This window comes from Dermacentor variabilis, chromosome 8 (assembly GCF_050947875.1).
Source record: "Dermacentor variabilis isolate Ectoservices chromosome 8, ASM5094787v1, whole genome shotgun sequence".
Taxonomy (NCBI): domain Eukaryota; kingdom Metazoa; phylum Arthropoda; class Arachnida; order Ixodida; family Ixodidae; genus Dermacentor; species Dermacentor variabilis.
Window position 1 is genome coordinate 142,975,446 of NC_134575.1, and position 21,928 is coordinate 142,997,373.

Sequence of the window (21,928 nt, forward strand, 5' to 3'; positions counted from 1 at the left end):
GCCTTATTAGAATGTGAAGATATCCCAGCAGTCGATTTAGGAATCACTGACCTCCTTGAAGCCCTTGGGTTCCGCGAGAGCAGATTAAGGTAAACATGTCTGCAATAGAGATTAGTAAGAGACGATTGGAAGATTGGTGGAAGAAAAGCAGGAAAACGACAAACAATGGAGGTGCACAAAAACTAAGTTAACAATAGGGGCTTATAAGCTTTGCTCATGGGACTGCATCGTGGGTTTTTTCTTTTTTTAACGAAGGTAGGACATTAGGCAAAAAAAAAAAAGCTTGGTGGCACAACCCACCATCCCGTTCCAAAAGGGATGCTCATAACATTCGTCCGTCCGTCCGTCCGTCCGTCCGTCCGTCCGTCCGTCCGTCCGTCCGTCCGTCCGTCCGTCCGTCCGTCCGTCCGTCCGTCCGTCCGTCCGTCCGTCCGTCCGTCCGTCCGTCCGTCCGTCCGTCCGTCCGTCCGTCCGTCCGTCCGTCCGTCCATCCATCCATCCGTCCATCCATCCGTCCATCCATCCATCCATCCATCCATCCATCCATCCATCCATCCATCCATCCATCCATCCATCCATCCATCCATCCATCCATCCATCCATCCATCCATCCATCCATCCATCCATCCATCCATCCATCCATCCATCCATCCATCCATCCATCCATCCATCCATCCATCCATCCATCCATCCATCCATCCATCCATCCATCCATCCATCCATCCATCCATCCATCCATCCATCCATCCATCCATCCATCCATCCATCCATCCATCCATCCATCCATCCATCCATCCATCCATCCATCCATCCATCCATCCATCCATCCATCCATCCATCCATCCATCCATCCATCCATCCATCCATCCATCCATCCATCCATCCATCCATCCATCCATCCATCCATCCATCCATCCATCCATCCATCCATCCATCCATCCATCCATCCATCCATCCATCCATCCATCCATCCATCCATCCATCCATCCATCCATCCATCCATCCATCCATCCATCCATCCATCCATCCATCCATCCATCCATCCATCCATCCATCCATCCATCCATCCATCCATCCATCCATCCATCCATCCATCCATCCATCCATCCATCCATCCATCCATCCATCCATCCATCCATCCATCCATCCATCCATCCATCCATCCATCCATCCATCCATCCATCCATCCATCCATCCATCCATCCATCCATCCATCCATCCATCCATCCATCCATCCATCCATCCATCCATCCATCCATCCATCCATCCATCCATCCATCCATCCATCCATCCATCCATCCATCCATCCATCCATCCATCCATCCATCCATCCATCCATCCATCCATCCATCCATCCATCCATCCATCCATCCATCCATCCATCCATCCATCCATCCATCCATCCATCCATCCATCCATCCATCCATCCATCCATCCATCCATCCATCCATCCATCCATCCATCCATCCAAGCCGTGATTGCAGGACGTATGGGCTTCTACGGCTTCTTCGCTGCCATGTGTACATATGCCTTGCCAGACACGCTAGCGAAGAGAGCGAGCATGTGAAGTTCACCTGTTGGGCGAGCCGTCTCTTTTGGATGTATCCTGTTTATCGGGCTCCCGGATTATTCTTGCGTTCCTTCTTCATTTCGACACAGCACCACTGCACTATTGCACTATTGGCAAGGGGATAAGTTTTGTTTGACAGTCTGCGAAGGCATTTCAAGAAAATTGAGGCTTACGGCACAAAACCCGAGACTTGGGTCCCAACGTTATTGTAACTTATTTCGGTAGTTTTTGGGCACGCTCGCCGCACCCGGCTATGTTACGCAGTTAGCGAGCAGCAGCTGTTGGCCGTGTGACGCACTTAGTTTCGCCTCTATATTGGGACAAGTTCGTGACGCTCTCTCGGACCTCCAACATTATCGTAATGTTGCTACTTTTTAGGATACTTTTGAGACACGATCGCCGCGCCTGGCGTTGTGACGCATTTAGTGAAAAGCAGTTCGGCCGTTGTGACACAAAGTTTGACGTGCACTGAATCACCGTGGGTCAAGTTCTGGACGATTTATATGGGCCCCGCAACCACATATGCCTTCTGTACTCAGCTTGTTGAAAACACGACTAGCGATTGCCAGGATTCATAACACTGGAGTGTGTTGCTTGCGCCGGCAGAACGCGCAAAAGATAACGCCAGCGAGCTCAGAGACCAGGAACTTGTAACTCAAAATTTCTGTCTTCTGAACGAATGAAAACAGGCTTTGCACGCAACAATTTGTCTTGAGTGCGAGTAGAAGAAAAGCTACGAGCGTCCAGCGTATTCTGGTAGAGAACCTGTAATGTGGCCACCTCTCTGTATGCATAGCCTACTAATGTGCGGGTTGAAGCCTAGTTCTTCTGGAAACGCGCAGTCGCCCGTGTATTTGTGCTGTTAGAATGCAGGAAATAAAGCCATGTATGGGGAGAAGGTTTGGAAATCACATGGTTTCTTCATATTCTTTGGTCACCTTTATACCTGTTCCTGTGCTTTTTCTGTTTATGAAGCTAAGATAGCGACTGTATTTCTTTTTCCTTTTTTGATGTATGCTGCATGTTACTGCAATTGCCGCTGCTGATTGTTTTGTACAAAGGTAGCTGCGGGCCTTTGTGAAGCTTCCTCTACGGAGAGCAGCTTTTACCTAGAGCTTCCTTCATCAGTGTGTTGATAAAAATAAACATTATTATTATTAATACCAGACTCTTTCCAAACAATACCATGAAATATAATAATAATAATAATAATAATAATAATAATAATGATAATAATAATAATAATAATAATAATAATAATAATAATAATAATAATAATAATAATAATAATAATATAATCTTTATTACAAATAATGAAATTGTACATATGATTTTGCTAGGTCTGCCGAAGCCTTCTGTGGGATTGTATGGCAGAAACCTGGCAGTCAGGGCAATGCATTATGTACCTTATTACAGACAAACTAAATGTCAAACTAAAAAAAAATAAGAAAGACCGTTTCACAGGTTTTTCAGGTAAACATGCCCAGTAAACAACACTTAATGTTCAAATGAAAACACGTAGCACTCAACAACCATTACAATTGAGTAAACATGGCACAATATGTAAACAAAGTCACAACTTATCTAGAACGAAAAAAGAAAAAAAATTGTGAAAACAGCGGAAACAGTCTGACATTCATTTTGATAAAGATCACACTACAACAAAAGAGACTTTATACAAGTGGGAACTATTCTATCATTGCCTTGAGGGCCTTTTTTAATCCCGACAAAGTTGTCTGATCCAGTACAGCACTGGGAAGGTTATTAAACAGGTGGGGGATGTAGTACCTTCTTTGTCCTTTTCCATAACGAGTTCTTGTCCGAGAAACTACATCTCTGGGATGACTACGCAAAGCAACACTTTTATGGACAGGTTCTCGGAAAGCATTGCTCCTGAAATAACGCATCACAATTGTTGAACGAAACAGAGACTCGAAATCGGGCATTTCTAAATCTCGAAATAAGTTATCTGTGGTTTGGTTGTACGCAACACTTTTTAGTATGCTTTTTAATAGGTTGTCAATTTTATGTTTCCAAAATCCGCTGCAATTAAAAAAACAGGGAATGCCGTACCTTATATGCGAGTAGCCTAAAGCATGCACTATCACTTTTTTAATCTTGGTAGGTGCATAACTCCTTATACGGTAAAGGACACACGCAACATTACGTATTCGCGCACATATTCAAGCCATTTGAATATTCCATGATTCTGGTATAATAATAATAATAATAATAATACTAATAATAATAATAATAATAATAATAATAATAATAATAATAATAATAATAATAATAATAATAATAATAATAATAATAATAATAATAATAATAATAATATTTCATGGTATTGTTTGAAAAGAGTCGGGTATTTTCTACACCAGGCATGTAAAAAGCTAATTGCATTTGTTTGTAATGCCGCCCATTCACCACTATCGCACGTTTCGGCTCTACATGCAGTATTCCTATAAAGCCTAAACACTAAGATGACGAATGCTTGTGATTTACTTTCTTTCAACTGATGCCGTCCAGTGGAGATTTGTACGGGAAGTACTGCTGCTTAGCAGGCGCCACAAAGCTGAATGAAGGCACAAAGAGCTCGGAACGAGAATGTATATGGAACAAAATAAATATTCCATCATTTCACAAGGCCTCTTGCGTCCACTTTACGAAAGTGCTCGTGACACAGATTCGACGGAGGCTCGTAAAGATCGCACGCAATCATTTTTACTAAATGATGAAGCTATTCTGCACCAGCAGTAGAAGCAAAAAGAAATCGACTTCCGCACCGATCAATGGAGCCGGTGTAGCGCGTTCCACTGGTGTTGGGCTGCTGAGCACGAGGTCGCGGGATCGAATCCCGGCCACGGCGGCCGCATTTCGATGGGGGCGAAATGCGAAAACACCCGTGTGCTTAGATTTAGGTGCACGTTAAAGAACCCCAGGTGGTCAAAATTTCCGGAGTCCTCCACTACGGCGTGCCTCATAATCAGAAACTGGTTTTGGAACGTAAAACGCCAAATATTATTATTATTAGCGCGTTCCAGCTAGTGCTCAAAACGCGCGCTCCGAAAAGCGAAACCGGAAGTGTGGTTCAGGCATTCATGTGGACGGCTTGATGTACTGCAGTCAATTCGGCCGCTGGGCTCTATGGGAGTGACCGGACTTGTTGAATGCCATTATGGCGATAGTGTTAAGAGCCCCGTACCCTACAAACATCTGGTGTCGGCGCCAGCGTCCGAAGCATAAGAGCGGACACTCCGAGAAATCTGGCCTCAGGAACTACGTCACGGCTACGTAACGAACTGGTGCTCTCACCAAACGCCACAGGACGCACACGCAAAAAAAGAAAATGTTGTAATGAATTCTGCTCAATCGTTTTACAAAATAATAATTATACGCCTAAATTTGGCGTGTTTCTTTTGCATAAAAACCGAATTTATCCAAGACACCTCCATGCTTTTTGTTCTTCATCCGTACTGCCATCAACACCAATCACCATTCGTACATCGAGAAAAAAATCAACGGTTCGTGTACCAGCGGCGTGCCAGCGGAAATGTTTCTTCAACGTCGACTGCGGCGGTGTTTTCATGTGTGAGACAGGTGAGTCACGTTTTCAAGCGAAGCTTGGAGTAACTGACTTGTGAGGGCGGTGAGGTTCGCTAAAAACAGTTTGCGGCTCAATATATATATGAGGCGGCTAGACGCGAACAATGCGAAAAGCATGCCCCCTCAAGAAACGCGTAGCGAGAGGGCTGTACCATGTACTTTCTTGCTACCCCCGCCGAGAACGGAATAATCTTTGTTGGTTGCGTTCCGTGAACATCATAACAACGCGAAGGTGCCATTAACTTGCACCGGTTCACGGCTGTGCCCTGCACTGAGACTCAGCTTGTCAGACACCATCGAGACGCTGCGTCTCGGTTTGCGAGGGTAAACCGTTCTTGCCCAGCGCTGTTTGCGATATCGGCGTTCCATTGAAATAGTTCGTGTTGGCGGACTAAAAACGATCTGCTGGCCAACGCTTAAGGTCAATATCATGAATTGCACATTTCAGGAAAATTCCGGTTTCGAGAAAATTGAATTCCTAACCCGCGTTTAAGTTATCGCGTGATGGTTGACGGTCTTTTCTTTGGCCCGTTCTAGAGGCTGATGAACGCTGGAAAGAGCATAAAAGACGCCACGCCGATTCAGGCTGAAAACGGCGTTCCGGGGACGGGCGCTACCTAAATGAAAAGCAGGACTTTAGGCACGCTGTAGCCAAGCTAGCTTTGCTTGCTTGTTTCCCTTCTAGAGTAAGGGCTCCTGAATATTTTAATGCGTTTGCGAATTGCGTTTGGTACTTAAGCAAGGTGTGTATTGTGGGGAGCACCCGCCTCCATTTCCTCCCGCGTACCCGCGGCGTCCCGTTCGCACGTGGCGACGGGTCGCGCCGGCGTAGACATGGGAGAGAGGCACTACGCGCCCTCCCTTTCTCCGTCGCTTTGATGACGCGCGTACCCCTCTTCCCCTACGCGGCTCACGGGAAAGGGAAACGTATCCGGCGGGCGAGGAGGACTTCCCCTCGCAAAAAGGTAAAGCATAAGAGCGCGCCACCGGGGCAGACTCGCTCTCTTGGGACGCCGACACCTTGGACCGCCTGGACGACAGCACCTGCCGCATCCCGTGAGTTACCTCGTTTGTCTGACCCACCCTGACAACGAGGCAAGCCTTTTACTACTATTACTGAGAGGACGTCCCTCTGCGAGTGTTCGCTATTGCTAATTGCAATAAACGTTATCACCGTTGACGCCGCTGGTTGCCTTATTCGTTCGAACCTGGCGTAGCCGCGATTCCCGCGCTACGGGTTGGGAGTACCACGAAGCGACTGCGTGGGGCCAGATCCGGAGCTTGCCTTCAGCCCTAGCCGCACGCAGAGTGCAACCCCCACAGTATCTACGGCGCGCGGACGGACGCTGGTGTATACGTCCGTGCGGATTGTTTATACAGAAAAGTAATGGTGGAGAAAAGAAGCCAATGACTACTGCATGTACCTTTTGCGGCGGCCGTGTTGAGAAGTACTGCGCATTCTAGTAATTTTCGGTTCCTTATCATTTCTTCGTGGCGGAAGACATTGCACAATGTATTGTCGCGTAGGCGTGACGTGGCGCGCATTTGAACAAAGGCCTCGTATTTGGACGTTTCGAATGTATCTTTATCACGCTTGTGTGAACTGCTATTCTGCCTACCAAGGTACTCCTTATACTGAGTACGTACAGGAGTGTCCAAAAGTTCACAGGCCGCGATGCCATGGGATTGCATAGGATGGCGGCCTGGGAACTTTTGAACACCCCTGTACGGGGTCATAACACTTATCCTTGTAAGTCCGAGTTATATGGGTCAGAGGTCAGGATGTGTCGGTGGTTTTATATTGTGCATCGGTTCGCTATTCATTCAAAGCGGTTTCCTGGTACAGTTATGGCGTGTACATATGTTTTTGGTAATTAACGAAGCGTGCACTTATTGACATTTTCAGACCGTGCTGATGCCATGCCGTCCGGCGGTCCAAGCTACGGCAGCTACTGCTGTGTGTCATGGTGCTTTGACAACGGCAGAACCCAGAAGAAGCCTATCTTGCCTTGGAATAAAAACATTGCTTAACTCTGTCTCTTCGATACATATGAGCGCTTGTACCAAACACAGAAGACAAGCGCGATGGATAAAGCCGTAGTGAGTTATGATTACCTCTATCTCCATCTGTTACAACTTAATCGAAATAAAAATTGCGTTACGACCTCAATTCACACCAAATATTGAACTAGACAAATAAGTGAATCGCTAAATCAAAGCGACAAATAAAAGCGTTGCCATTTGGGTGAAGAAAAGTGGTCTGAAATGACACGCTTCCGCTACAGGCCAACGTCGGTTACGAGGGGTAATCCAAATTTCGCGCCAGCGAAACCGAAACAGGAAGTGCAGGCCAGTTGCTCTCATCAACCGCCAGGCGCGCTATGGTCGATTGGGCCGCTGAGGGTGTATGGGAGTGTCCACTCTTAGCTTTCTTTTCTTTCTTTATGTCCGAAGCCTAATCATACCGAGCCATCCCCAACCATGCAGGCCCTCCAAGTGGCTCAAAGGCGTGACTGAACTAATTGAAATTCTGAAAGGAAAATGCGGCAGGAAACTTGTGAAGTACCATTTACACACAACGTACAGGCATGATAGCGTCACATTGTAATTTGAATGTACGAGAAAACATAATTCTGTTACGCGGAAAGTCATACACAAACCCCTTTTAATGCAATTTTCCAGCTCTTTGAGGTCTGTCTAAAGGTATTGTGCGCTCGTATTGTGTACTTCCTCTCATCTTTCGTTCGGGTTGCGCTGCCCACCCATAGGAACATGTTCCATCACCAACTCGCCCATCTTCCGGTGTTAAAGGTAGGAGCGGTGTGGCGCGCTCGGTTCCTTCAAACACCATCAAAAACGGAACCAGAAAGCTCGCCTTCTTGATTGGTGTTCGCCGCCAGCGTTTCCAGGGAAACATTACGTTTACATAAGCTGCAGTGGCCGGGAAACCAGTCACGGAGCGTTAAATACTATCGTGTTCGGCTCTCAAAGGCGAAGATTAAAGGGACTGACAACTGGACAGAGTGTGTTGTTGTGAGACGTTGATGGAAATGAAATTACCATGATTTATAGTGATAAAATCTAGCACGAAATTCGCTATTTAGGTAGGGATTGTAATTTTAAATTGGCAAAGAAAGTCTCAAAAACCAGCAAGTGGCGAGATCTGACGGGCAAATTCTAGTGCTTCGGATGCATTCTACGAGATTACTTAAGTTTCGTTTTCGATCCTTTATGTTTCGTTTTAACTGGTTAAATACGTAGCCGTTATCGCAGAAATAATTTAACGATTCGGAAAACATGAGTCGCAGGAACATTGGCTTCATAAACAAAATCATACTTCGTTAAGGGTACTGCCACACTTGTCGTCTGCATCCCTCTAACGCGGGCGCATTATCGCTATCGGGCTCACCCATCACCGTTTCAGCATGCTTCCAGTGAACCCCTACATCCTCACTGGAAATCGAAAAAGCTGACGAAAAACTGTTCCACTGCGCTTTCCGCGTTAGCTCTTCATGATTGGACGATTAGACACTCTGACCGGTAAGGTTATCATTACGCTAAAAAAATGGGTACCACAAAAATTGGTTTTCAGTCCTTTTTAGGCGTCCTCCCAATTTTTTTCTCCTTGTCAAAACTAGTCACCGCTTCACTTCCTTACCAATAATTTTCGAGGAAAAACAATTACCGACGATAACGATACTCCTTAATGCGAAATTTCAGTGCAGCTGCATACGTTATCTTATATTGTGATATATTCAGTCATCGCACCGATTAACTGGTAGAATCACGACGCGCGGCGCTATGCAGGGTGTACCACATAACTTGAGCCTAGAATTTAAAAACGAAAGGCGCGTCGGAAGCGAATTGAACCCAACGCATACTATTCGATTCGCAAATAGCCTATAGTACCTAAGGCAATTTTTTATTTTCCCCATAAGTCACTAGTTAATGACGTTTAATTATCTAACTTTTAGTTCTTGGCTGAGGACCCCAAGTATGATACGCAGATTTGTAGAGCACCTTCAGAAACCACCGATCGAGTTGTTTCCTTTACAATACGTCTCACGTTTTTTTCCCGACAAATTCTCCAGTTTGCTTACAGGTAATCAGAGGGTCAGGACTAAAGGCGCTAGCATGCGCCTGCCTGAGGGCCTGACCTCTGTACAATCTGCGCTCCAGCGAGGCCATCAGGACAGCGTAAGGATAAAGAGAAAAGGAAAGAAAGAACGGGGGGGGGGGCGGATTTGAACAAGGAATTCATGAGGCAAGTTCGAGAAAAAGAATATACACTGCAAGCTAAGAAAAACAAGCACAGGATGTGTAAACATAAAAACAGCATGAGCAACACAGTTTGGGCGAATAATAAAAAAAACGTAATTCACCATATTTGTAGTATGGCTATTTCAGTTCTTAACGTCACGATTTGCAACAGAACGCATTCGAGGATAAACGTAGGAATAAGGAAACAAAAAACAGACATAGTTCTTTACTATGTCCTGCATATAAAAACGCTGCAGTAATCATTGGGCTCAAACTGGAATGAATCGGCATTTAGAAGTCATTTCGTAAAAACATATAAAATTCGCACGAAAATCACACATCACACCAACGACCTATGTTCGGTTAAATATATTTCTTATATACAATTTTATTCAAGTTGATTGCTTCATTAGGTCTAACGTTTCCTTATTTTCAATTACGAGCTTTGGAATTTTATACCTCGAGCTTGGCATCCCATAATTAGTTCTAATCTTAGGTAGTTTATAGCTAATCACACGAACGTTACGGTCTGTGACCGTTTGAAGATAGAGAGACTCAAAATTTGCCCAGTTTTCTTTAATTTGCGTGAACATATAAAGTGAGAGCTTCTAATGTATGAAGAAGAGTTGGTGGAACTAATTTATACCTTATTTCATATGGAGATGCGGTATCATTGAAGCGGACGCGTTCAAGAGCCCGAACAGCTCTCTTTTGTAAAAGCTCTAGTTTATTCAAGTTTGTCGTCGTTGTAGAGCCCTATATCAGTCAACGATATTGTAGGTGGTGCTGTGTTAGTGCATGATATATAACTGGTTTTAATCTGTTTGGAATTAAAGCACCTATTTTCTATAGTGCGCCAATTGTTCCAGATAGCTTACTTTGGAGGTAGGATATGTGGTCATTCCACGATAAATATTCCTGAAAAAATACACCTTGGAACTTTACACTGCTCGTCTTTTCAAGCACTGCGTCTTCGAAACGCAGGTTCAAACTATTATTGATATGCGAGTTTCGGCCTCTGAAGATGACACATTTCGTATCACTTGTATTTAACTCTAATCATTTGCATGTAACCATAGTGATAGTTCTCTTAGCCATATATTAGCTTTTAATTCGACCTGTTCCAAATTCTTACTACGAAAAAATATATGTGTATCGTCGGCGAAAAGTACTGACTCCTCATTATGGGGTATTTCGCAGATGTCATTCACATATAGAAGAAATAAAAGACGCCTTAATATCGAGCCTTGATTGTACTTCTGTTGTGATTATGTTGTTATCTGAACAGCTCTTTAATGTCACGCACTATTTGCAATTTTCTAGATAATTTTGATTAACAGATGAGCCTGGCCCCTCAAGCCGTAACAGCGTAGTTTATTTAGTAATACAGAATGAGTAACTGAGTCAAATGCTTGCTTAATATCTAAAGATATTCCCACCGTAAATTGTTTGTTTTCAATATTCTCAGCTAATTTTTTTTTTGATTGCCTAGTAGCGCTAGCTCAGTGGACTTGTCTTTTTTTTTTTAAATCCAAACTGCTGGGATACTATTAATTTGTGTTTTCCTAGAAAGTCAGTTATTTTTCTAAATATAACGCGTTCAATTACTCTCGAGAATACATTCAGAACGGAAATAGGACGACAGTTTTCCAAGCCATTTTTTGTTTCCACCCTCGTGTACGGGAGTTACGCGTGCTACATTTAATTCATCGGGAAAGTGTCCGTCTTTTAGAATGCAGTTGAAAATATGTGCCAGTGGAACTGAAACCGTGGACGCCGAGCTTTGATCGGATCAGCCTTAATCTCGTCGGGACCAGCTGCAGTTTTACTATTAATAGATTCAATTATGCTAATTATTTCCAATTCGCTAGTAGGCATCAGGTATAAAGTATGAGAACAATTTATGTTTAGTCCTTTTTTCTGAGTTACAAAGTAGGCCCGCAAAATATGAAAAAAATCCACGTGACTCAGCGCTTGCTCAGTGGTATCGTGCTGCTCTGAAGCGTGCGTTCGGTGAAGGTCGGCTCACGTCGGATGACGGCTAAAATGCATGCATGCAGCTAAATGCGCTGCCGATGAGATAAAAACCCTGCTGCTTCCTCGTCGCCAGTCACGATGCAGCCGACCTTGCTCACCGAACGCACGCTGGTGAGCAGCACAATACCACTGCGCAAGCGCTCCATAACGTGGCGTTTTTCATATCTCGCGGGCTTTCTTTGCAACACGGAAAGAAAGGACTACGTGAGACGTATCGTAAAGGAAACAACACGATCTGTGGTTTCTGAAGGTGTTCTATAAATCTGCTTATCATACTTAGGGTCCTCAGCCAATAATTAAAGAGTTGGGTAATTAAACTTAATTAGTGAGTTATGGGGAAACCCAAAAAATTGACTGAGTTACTATAGGCTATTGCGAATAGTGTGCGTTCGGTTCAATTCGCTTCGGACGCGTCTTTCGTTTTTAAATTCTAAGCTCAAGTTCTGTGGGACACCCTGTATGTAGACCGGCCACACTGTGGCCGCATCCGGGCAACGGCAGCTTCTGCAACCGTAATCTTTACCGACAAACGCTTGCGGCGGACGCTATGCGCCAAGGCGTTTTTTTTTCTGTCCCCCGCACGGCCAGTTTCGTCGCTGCCGCGGACGCGAGCCCCGTCTGGTTGAGGTGGCCTCCTCGCTCCTCGCGCTCTCTCCGCTCTCGCCGTGTTTCATGCGCCGCTGCGCTCCGCGTTCGCTCTTTCAGCTTTCGATCTGGCTACGCCACCGCGGCTCGGAGACGCTCGGCCAAGGCATAAGCGCCTAAGAGCTGCGCTCTAAAATTAACTGTGACGCCAGTCTTCATTCGACGCCATTCCAAAAATGTATTGCAGTGATGGCAACCTAGAGGTCGCACAACACAGATCCATTACCGCAATCGTTGAAACAGTGACATTACGCCAGGATCACTGGCTGCCCTGCGCAGTGACACACCGTGGCCCTACGTATCCGAATCAGCATTCTAAAGAAGTAATGCCGTGACATGCCGCCGTACCTGATATAGACCAAGATCGGCTTCCCATGCCACCAGCTGCTGTTGGGGAACCGGCCGAAATATTTCCTGATGGTCGAATCGAATGGTTTTTGCACCGTGCAGCCCGCGGTTTTAATACGGTTACCGAGTGAGGTTGGCCGCCCACTCCTGCCGACCACTGGACGCAGGCGTCCCGGACTTGAAGTGGCCCGCGGAACAGGTTGTGCAGTATGCTGTAGAGAATGAGCATCGCCATCGCCGCCAACATACGCGGCCGCCGTGACCCTAGGAGTGCAATCGTCGTGCAGACTTTTCTCTCAGGTAGCTTGACCCTTAGGTGACGTTGCAAAAAAAAAAAAAAAAGACATGTCTGGCGCACAGCTGCCGCTTTTATCCTACAACGTTAGCGTCGAGGCTACGTGCTCCAGCTCTCACGCGCTGGCTGTTGCTCTCCCTCATGCAACTAGAGCTTTTCAATTACTGTTTTCGAAAGGCCGACCAGTAGTATATGGGGTGTTTCAGCTAACTTTAGCCACAGTTTCAAAGTATGCCGATGCACTCTAGGACGACGCGACCAAATGCATGTTGCTTACTTTCGTATGCACTGTGTCGTCCTATTTCTTTTGCTTAATTAGATTATTCGTCAATAATAATTGCCCAACTTCTGAAGCAACAAAATTAGGCAAGAAATCAAATTATTATGTTTAGAGCGCTTTGCAAAACGTCCGATGAGGCAGTTTGTAACGTTCTATCAATTCAGTATTAGTGTTGTTCAGTTTACTGAGGATGCTCGCAAAATAAAGAATACCACGTGACATACCCGCTTGCGCGCCGTGATTGCAGCGCCCCCAAGCTATCCACGTACAAGCGAACATAGCACCTAGCAGGGTGCACTGCCGCTTAAAAAGCGACAGCGCAGTGACGGAGGCGTTGGCTACGCGATTTACGCCAGCGATGTTCTTCCCTCGCGGCGGTGCATGATAGCGATAAGCAGACGCTGCGGCAGCACACCCGGCAGAACGCCGTGTTCGTTTGTGCGCGGAACACTTGGGAGCAGTCAATCACGACGCGCAAGCGGCCATGTCACGGGGTGTTTTTTTTTTGTATTTCCCGGGCATCCGTAGTAAACTGAAAAACACTAATAGTTAATGGATGGAAAGGCAGAAAGTGTTTCTTCGCACGTTTTGCAAGCCGCTCTGCAACTTTCTTGGATTTTTTTCCTCCCTAGCTTCGTTGCTTCAGAAGCTGGTTAATTAATCTTGACTAATTGTCGAATTGAGCAAAATACAAAAGAATATAGCGTGACACACTATATATATATATATATATATATATATATATATATATATATATATATATGCACTTTTAGGTTGAGGACGTACGTACCAATAAACGATACTTTATTTCAAACGTTCCGGCCGGGGTCCTGCATTTGTCTGAGAAGGATATCGCTTTTCTCGTACGTGCGTGTTCAACCTACAAGGGCATGTTCAACGTGCACCTAAATCTAACGGCGTTTTTCACTGGTCGATTTGGAGCAGGATTTCTTGCTCCGCGGCAACGAATCCGAATTTCACTGGTCGACCTGGAGCGGGTTCGCGCTTTCCGCTGGTCGTTTCGGGTCAACTAGCTCCGCACCGGATCGCTCTCAGTTGCTCCGCCGCCAAGGCGCGGATTCGGGCGGAAATAGCTCGCCTCACTACCGTCTCCAAGTGAACTCGGTAAAGGCCGATCCACACGACGGACCAAGTCCGTGGGCCGCTCGGTCACGTGATGCGACGTCACGGCCCGCCGCGGTCCGGTCCGGCGCAAAGCACATCCACACGGTGGACCGCCATAGCAGACGGCAGAGCAGACCAACCAGCTACACTCTCGGCCAGTGTTATCATTGTTATCATTCCGGCTCGATTTCCACAAAGCCGGGAACTGTTCAACGAGGGATACAAAAAAAAATTCTCCTCGTCATTCCAAGAGGACACGGTGTTTAAATAATATTGTTACGCATGAAGAAAACGAAGACCAGTGAACGTGCTTGTGGTCCCGAGTGGAGGAAGGAAGAAGAGAACGACGCTGAGTTGATTAACCAGCTTTCCGCTCTTGCGCTCACCTTCGATCGCGACCTAAAGTAAACGGTCCCCTTCATCCGTAAGGGTTAAAAACGGTATCCTTCGCACGTAACAAAGTGGTGGAGGTGCGGGGTACCGCTGACAACAACGGAACCGTCACTGCCACAGCTTCGTCGAAGCCGTCGACTTGCCGGCCTCCCGCCATCAGCCGTGATCGTCTTCGACATGCCAGAAGAAGGAGCCGCTCCTAGGGCAGCGCCTAGCAGTCCGCTGCCATACTACCGAGTTCCACCCACCTTCGGAGGCAAAGCGGGGGAAGATGCCGACGAGTGGCTCGTCCACTACAAACGAGTGAGCAAGTCCAACGGGTGGGATGCTACCGCGCAGCTCACCAATGTGGTGTTCTCCCTGACCGATACCGCCCTCGTGTGGTACGAGAACCACGAGGACGCGCTTACGACGTGGGAACATTTTGTTGACGAGCTAAAGGCGTGTTTTGGGGACTCAGTCGCCAAAAAGAAGCGTGCGGAGCAGACACTGTCTCAACGGGCGCAGCTACCAGGTGAGACATGCACAACATATATCGAAGAAGTATTAAAGCTGTGCAAGGTGGTCAGTGCTCGCATGTCGGAAGAAGATAAAGTTGGACATTTGCTGAAAGGAGTGGCTGAGGATGTGTATAATTTTCTAATTGGAAAGGAGAGCCTCAGTTCTGTGTCTGACGTCATTCGGCACTGCAGAACTTTTGAAACGCTCAAGATGCGTCGGATTGCGCCAAAGTTTGGTCGATTGGCAAACGTTACGACGGTTGCCAGTGTGGACACGAGTCCTTGCCTCGACCTTCCTTCCACCATCCGACAGATTGTCCGCGAGGAACTTTCCCGCCGCGAGGAGTTGCATTCAACTGCTGACCACCATGGCGTGTACACGTCACGTGAGGCTATGACGACGCCACATTCGGCCCCTTGGCAACCGATGGTTACCGCAGCGGCCGTAGAGTACAGCGCAGCCCCACAGTCGAGGATGACAACACGCCCTCCGACTCCGCGCTATGACCAACGCGCTCAACGCACGCCTACTCGACGCCCCATGTATCGTCGTGACACACGCCACGAACCAACCCATTACACGCGGGAAAATGATAATATCCGCTTCATTGACGAACAACCAAGGTTTCGACCTCTCCCGGTGTGTTATTCCTGCGGTGTCCCGGGTCATATATCGCGGTTTTGCAACCAGCGTATGACCACGTGGTATGGCCAGCCCTCAGAGTTTTCTCGGCCCTCCGAACGGTCACACGGTGCTCCGTGGCCACCACACGTATCATCTGGCGACGAGTATTGGCTCAGCAGCTCCCGGAATCGCTCCCCGGCATCTGACAGGAGTTTGACACCCCCACCGCAACGTCGTGCTCCCCGTTCTCCCTCACCGCGGCATCGCACCACGTCCCCTTCGTCACCGGAAAACTAGCTAGCGCGGCCGATGGAGGTGAGGTCGCTGGAGACATGCTACTGACAGAAATACCTCCTGTGTTGATGCTGAAAAACAAAGTGCGCGTTCTTGTAGATAATGTCCCTGTGATGGCTCTGGTGGACACAGGCGCAACAATTTCTGTTATGAGTGTCTCTTTTAAACACGTGTTAGGACGAAAGGTTTTGTTTAAATGGGACGAAGGTTCAAAGTTCTGTGGAGTGAGTGGCGAGCCGTTGCGACCTATTGGGGTGTGTAGTGCTGACGTGTTTTTGGGAGGCCATGTTATTACGACAGAGTTTGTAATTATTCCTCGGTCGACCCATGATGTTATTCTCGGCATGGACTTCTTGCGGGAGTGTGGTGCTACTGTCGACTGCCGCACAGGGAAAGTATTCATAAGTGGTGCGATTCCATCAGGACTCCTGGAGAACCCTGTAGATCGCGAAACTACACTGTGTGTTTGTGGTGATACGGTCATACCTGCGTCATCTACCGTTTGCGTTCCCGTTGTCTGTTGCGGCGCCGATTCCGACAGCTTCGAAGCTACCGTAGAACCGATGCACTTTAACTGTCTGAAGAAGAATGTGTTGGTGCCGCATTGTGTGGTGTCAATCAAAGGCGGACGCACTGGCTTATGGACAGTAAACTGTTCTAAGGAGCCCGTTATACTACCAGACGGCATGAAATTAGCCTTCGCCAGGGAACACGCGTCCTTATCAGTGGCTGAACTTACAGATGTGCCGGAAGAACCGGATGGCCACAGTTCGGAAACAGCCCTTATGTCGATGGTAAATAAATCGCTCAGCACGAGTGAACGCCGAAAGTTAGTGCGTGTGCTTTCGAAGCACGTTTCAGTATTCGACTTTGCGCAGGAAGACAAAATGCCTGCGATCCCTGCGTCTCGAACGCGCCATACCATCAACACGGGTTCGGCAAATCCGATTAGACAAAAGCCATATCGTGTTTCACCATCAGAGCGCCAGATTATCAACGAACAAGTGCACGAAATGATGAAAAAGAGAGTCGTACAAGAGTCAGTGAGTCCGTGGGCAGCTCCAGTGATTCTTGTTAAAAAAAAAGATGGATCTTGGAGATTTTGCGTCCACTATCGCCGTTTGAATGCTATAACAAAAAAGGACGTGTACCCACTTCCACGTATTGATGACGCAATAGACTGCCTTCATTCCGCCTCTTACTTTTCCTCAGTAGATTTACGATCTGGCTATTGGCAAATTCCGATGCATCCTGACGACAAGGAGAAGACTGCCTTTGTAACCCCTGACGGCCTCTTCGAATTTAATGTGATGCCATTTGGATTGTGCAACTCTCCGGCAACTTTCGAGAGATTTATGGACACTGTTCTGCGCGGCTTGAAGTGGAACATCTGCATGTGCTACCTCGACGACGTCGTCATCTTTGGCCGCACCTTCAGTGAACACAACTCGCGCCTGGATATTGTCCTGGACTGCATCAGAAACGCTGGTCTAGTTTTAAACTCTAAGAAATGCCACTTCGGTGAACGCCAAACTCTTGTGCTTGGGCACCTTGTCGACAAGGATGGCATCCGCCCTGATCCCCAGAAAACAGCAGCCGTTGAAGCGTTCAGTGCACCGCGCTCTGTCAAGGAGCTCCGTAGTTTTCTGGGGCTTTGTTCCTATTTCCGCTGATTTATTCCTAAATTCGCCGACGTCGCGTATCCGCTGACATGCCTGCTACGAAAGGACACCCCCTTTGAGTGGACTCCGGAGTGCGACTCTTCTTTTCGTCAGTTGAAGTTTCTGCTGACGTCACGACCGGTTCTTCAACACTTCAGTCCTTCAGCTCCGACGGAACTCCATACGGATGCCAGTGGCATAGGTATTGGTGCCGTCCTAGTTCAACGCTACGGTGACCGCGAACACGTGATCGCATATGCAAGCCGCTCATTAAGTAGGCCCGAGCAGAATTACACTGTCACGGAACAAGAATGCCTCGCGGTAATATTTGCGGTTCAGCGGTTTCGTTCTTACCTGTATGGACGCCCCTTTGCAGTGGTCACCGACCACCACTCATTGTGTTGGCTTGTGAATCTTCGTGACCCTTGTGGCCGTCTTGCGCGCTGGGCGCTCCGACTGCAAGAATACAGCTTCACCGTATCTTATAAGAGCGGTCGACGACACGCTGACGCGGACTGCCTCTCGCGTATGCCACTTAGCATCACGGACTGTGACGCCGACGACTTCGATCACCTCGTGGCTTCTGTGTCGCAGCGTTTTCCAGACTTCGACTGCTTCAAAGCCGAACAGCGAAAAGACGATAAATTAACACCGCTCTTCGCCTCGACGACAGCAAACCATTTCTGTGTACGTGATGGACTCCTGTATAAGAAGAACTTTTCCAGCACTGGCGCACGTTTCCTCCTAGTGGTACCGGAGAGCCTTCGCACAGCGATTCTGAGTGCTATGCACGATGACCCTACGTCTGGCCATTTAGGTTCGGCGAGGACGCTCTACCGGATTCAGGAGCGCTTTTATTGGCCTGGAATGCGACAGTCTGTTGAGACGTATGTGGCCAGTTGCTTGCAGTGTCAGCGCCACAAACGGCCATCTACTGCTCCAGCTGGTCTCCTGCAGCCAATCCCGCCTCCAAGCACGCCTTTCCAACAAGTGGGCATTGACTTCGTAGGTCCATTTCCAAAATCAGCCAAGGGAAATCGTTGGATAGTTGTTTGCGTCGACTACCTCACGCGCTACTGCGAGACGGCGGCCGTGCCCTCCGCAACTGCCACTGACGTTTCAACATTCCTGCTGCAGTATGTGATCCTGCGACATGGTCCGCCTCGCGTGATCATCAGCGACCATGGACGACAATTCACAGCGGACGTCGTAGAGGAGCTGCTTCGTTTGTGTGGATCCCACTTGCGTCACTCGACACCATACCATCCACAAACGAATGGGCTTACGGAGCGCACCAACCGCACAATTGTAAACATGCTATCCATGTATGTTTCATCCGACCACAAGAACTGGGATGACGTACTGCCTTTTATCACGTACGCGTTCAACACCGCCAAGCACGAGACTACCGGCTATAGCCCTTTCTTCCTGCTGTACGCACGGCCACCCCGGTACACAATCGACACTGTTTTCCCTTTCTGTAGTCATGAAAATCCCACTGTCGCCGAGACTCTCTGCCTTGCCGAAGAAGCTCGTCGTATTGCTCGTTTGCGCACTTTGTCATCGCAGGACAGATCAAAAGAACGCTACGACATTCGCCACCGTCCGGTAACCTATCGCCCTGGTGATTTAGTTTGGCTGTGGACTCCAGTACGGAAACGCGGGTTATGCCAAAAGCTTTTGGCCACCTACGATGGACCATTTGTTATTCTTAACAGACTCACGGAAGTAACGTATAACATAGCTCGCCTCACGGCGAGTGGTAGAAGAGCTGCCAAGACACAAGTGGTCCATGTCGCCCGCTTGAAATTGTTCACGTCCAGGCAAATGGATTAACTCACCCGGCGGGCTTCGTCTGTGACGAGGGGAATGTTACGCATGAAGAAAACGAAGGCCAGTGAACGTGCTTGTGGTCCCGAGTGGAGGAAGGAAGAAGAGAACGACGCTGAGTTGATTAACCAGCTGGCCGCTCTTGCGCTCACCTTCGATCGCGACCTAAAGTAAACGGTCCCCTTCATCCGTAAGGGTTAAAAACGGTATCCTTCGCACGTAACAATATATATGCTGCACGCACGTGTAGGCGGAACGGCGGACATGAAACGACTGACTTTTGCTGAGCCGAAAACTAGATTGGATTTGGCTGAAGACACTCTGTTGCCGGACAACATTCGTTGGCTGCGCCAAAATCGCTGCGGTTCGCATGCGGTCCGCCGCCAAAACTGAAGCTGCAAAAGCCTCGGCGATTTGTTGGACCGCGAGGGCCGCGGTCTTGCGCTGGCCAACGGCGGTACGCACGAACTGGTGACGTCCTATCACGTGATGCGCGGACCGCGGTTCAAAAGAGCAATTTGGTCCGTCGTGTGGATCGGCCTTAACAGGGTGGTACGCACAACATTGCGTTGCTTCGCAAGATGGCTGCGGTCGGTGCAGCTGCGAAGCTCGCGTTGAGCGATGAGTGCTGCTCGGAAGACAGCGATGACGCAGGTGCTATACGAAGCCTTCTATGTACGTTGTCCATGCACAATCCTTGCGGGCGCGACATGGAAATGGCGGATTCTGCGACCACCGTGATCAAATTACGCACGGGGGACGGCGAGCTTGGTTGCCGTGGAAACGTGCAGAGGGAAGTCGGCCATGGCTTTCGGAACCGGTTTCTGAGGCGCGTACGCAGACTTCCTGTGCGATGCCCCGCGGAGCGTTTTTGCGCTCCGCTGGAGGATTCGCATTTGAGAAACCCGAGCGCCCGCTCGAGGATTTCGGCAGCCGCTCCAGATCGACCAGTGAAAAACGCCATAAGAAAAAACTCGTGTACTTAGATTTAGGTGCAAGTTTAAGAACCCCAGGAGGACCAAATTATTCCGTTGTATCCCGCTACGGCGTGTCTCATAATCAGACCGTGGTTTTGGCACGTAAAATTCCATAATGTCTTTAATTTTGAACTACCGGATCCCGGCAGACCTTTGTTGTCTCTCTCTCTCTCTCTCTCTCTCTCTATATATATATATATATATATATATATATATATATATATATATATATATATATATATATATATATATATATATATATATTGCACCGAGCTTTATGTCTGACACACGAAGGCCGTGCCTCCCTTGTTTGGTCGAAAAGATTAAGTCAACCTACACCTTGTGGGCAACTTGACCTAACTCGACTCAACGCTCGAGTTCCACGCGGCCGACTGTCCGTGAGAACGAGCCCGACCGGCAAGGCTGCAAAGAACCCCAATGTCAGATCCACATAGGAGCCTCGAATACGAGTAACTACAACAGAGGCGTAATTGTGTGGACCACTTCGCGTGAAAACTAGGAGGCAAGTCTTACGTGATTTTGACCGGGGTTCGACAGTACAGGCGATGCATGCGCAAACGACCGTTTGTGGAATGTAGCATTGGTCGCGATCGTCCTTTCGTGCAGCAAGGCCTCGAGTCGTCCGACGTTGGCAGTGGCGATGACGATGATGATGAGCCTTCAAGATACGGCACGCACCCACAGCCGGGAAGGGGCGAAGAATCATGGGGTTTGGACTCGCTGATATTGTTACGGGGATGTTGCGAGTATAGAAAGGCTATATTTACAATATATATACAGGATGAGTCAGAGTAGTTATGATGGCTGACCACCAACAACACGCAGCAGCCAGATGGTATGGTATGGTATGGTATTCCTTATGCGATGGCGCACACCCACTGTGGGGGATTGGCCAGGATTTGGTTGAAATTAGGCTATCTTTATTAAAAAACTGAAAATGGTAAAGCTAACTGGAGGAAATGAACAAAAATAAAATGTTTAAGAATTCAAGACAATCTCTTTGTAGCAATTATAAAATCCTCCACGGTTGAGCAAATATCCCTGTGGCACTGTCCAAGAAAGGAGGCTCCTAGAGAAAGGATATTTATAATTGAAAAGCTCAAACCAAGCTGTGTAAATCTTGATTCTAGATTTTTTCTTAAAGAAGTGAAACGGCGGCAGAATATGAAAAAATGATCTATTGTTTCATCTTCTCCACAGACTGGGCACAGAGGGGAGGGCACCAGACCTGCCCTGTGACGATAGAAGTTTAATTTTGGTATTCGACAACGTAATTGGGTAAAGATGACTTCAGTTTTTCTGGTGTGAAAGGAATTTTTAGGCCAAGGGAATAGGAGGTGTCGATATTCTGAAAAATTTGCTACAGCTGGGTTCAAGAAGTCTTGAGTAATTGTATATCTCCTGAATCGAGTAGTCGTCAGGTAAGCTATTATAGGAAGTAATGGTAATACAGGGCCACTG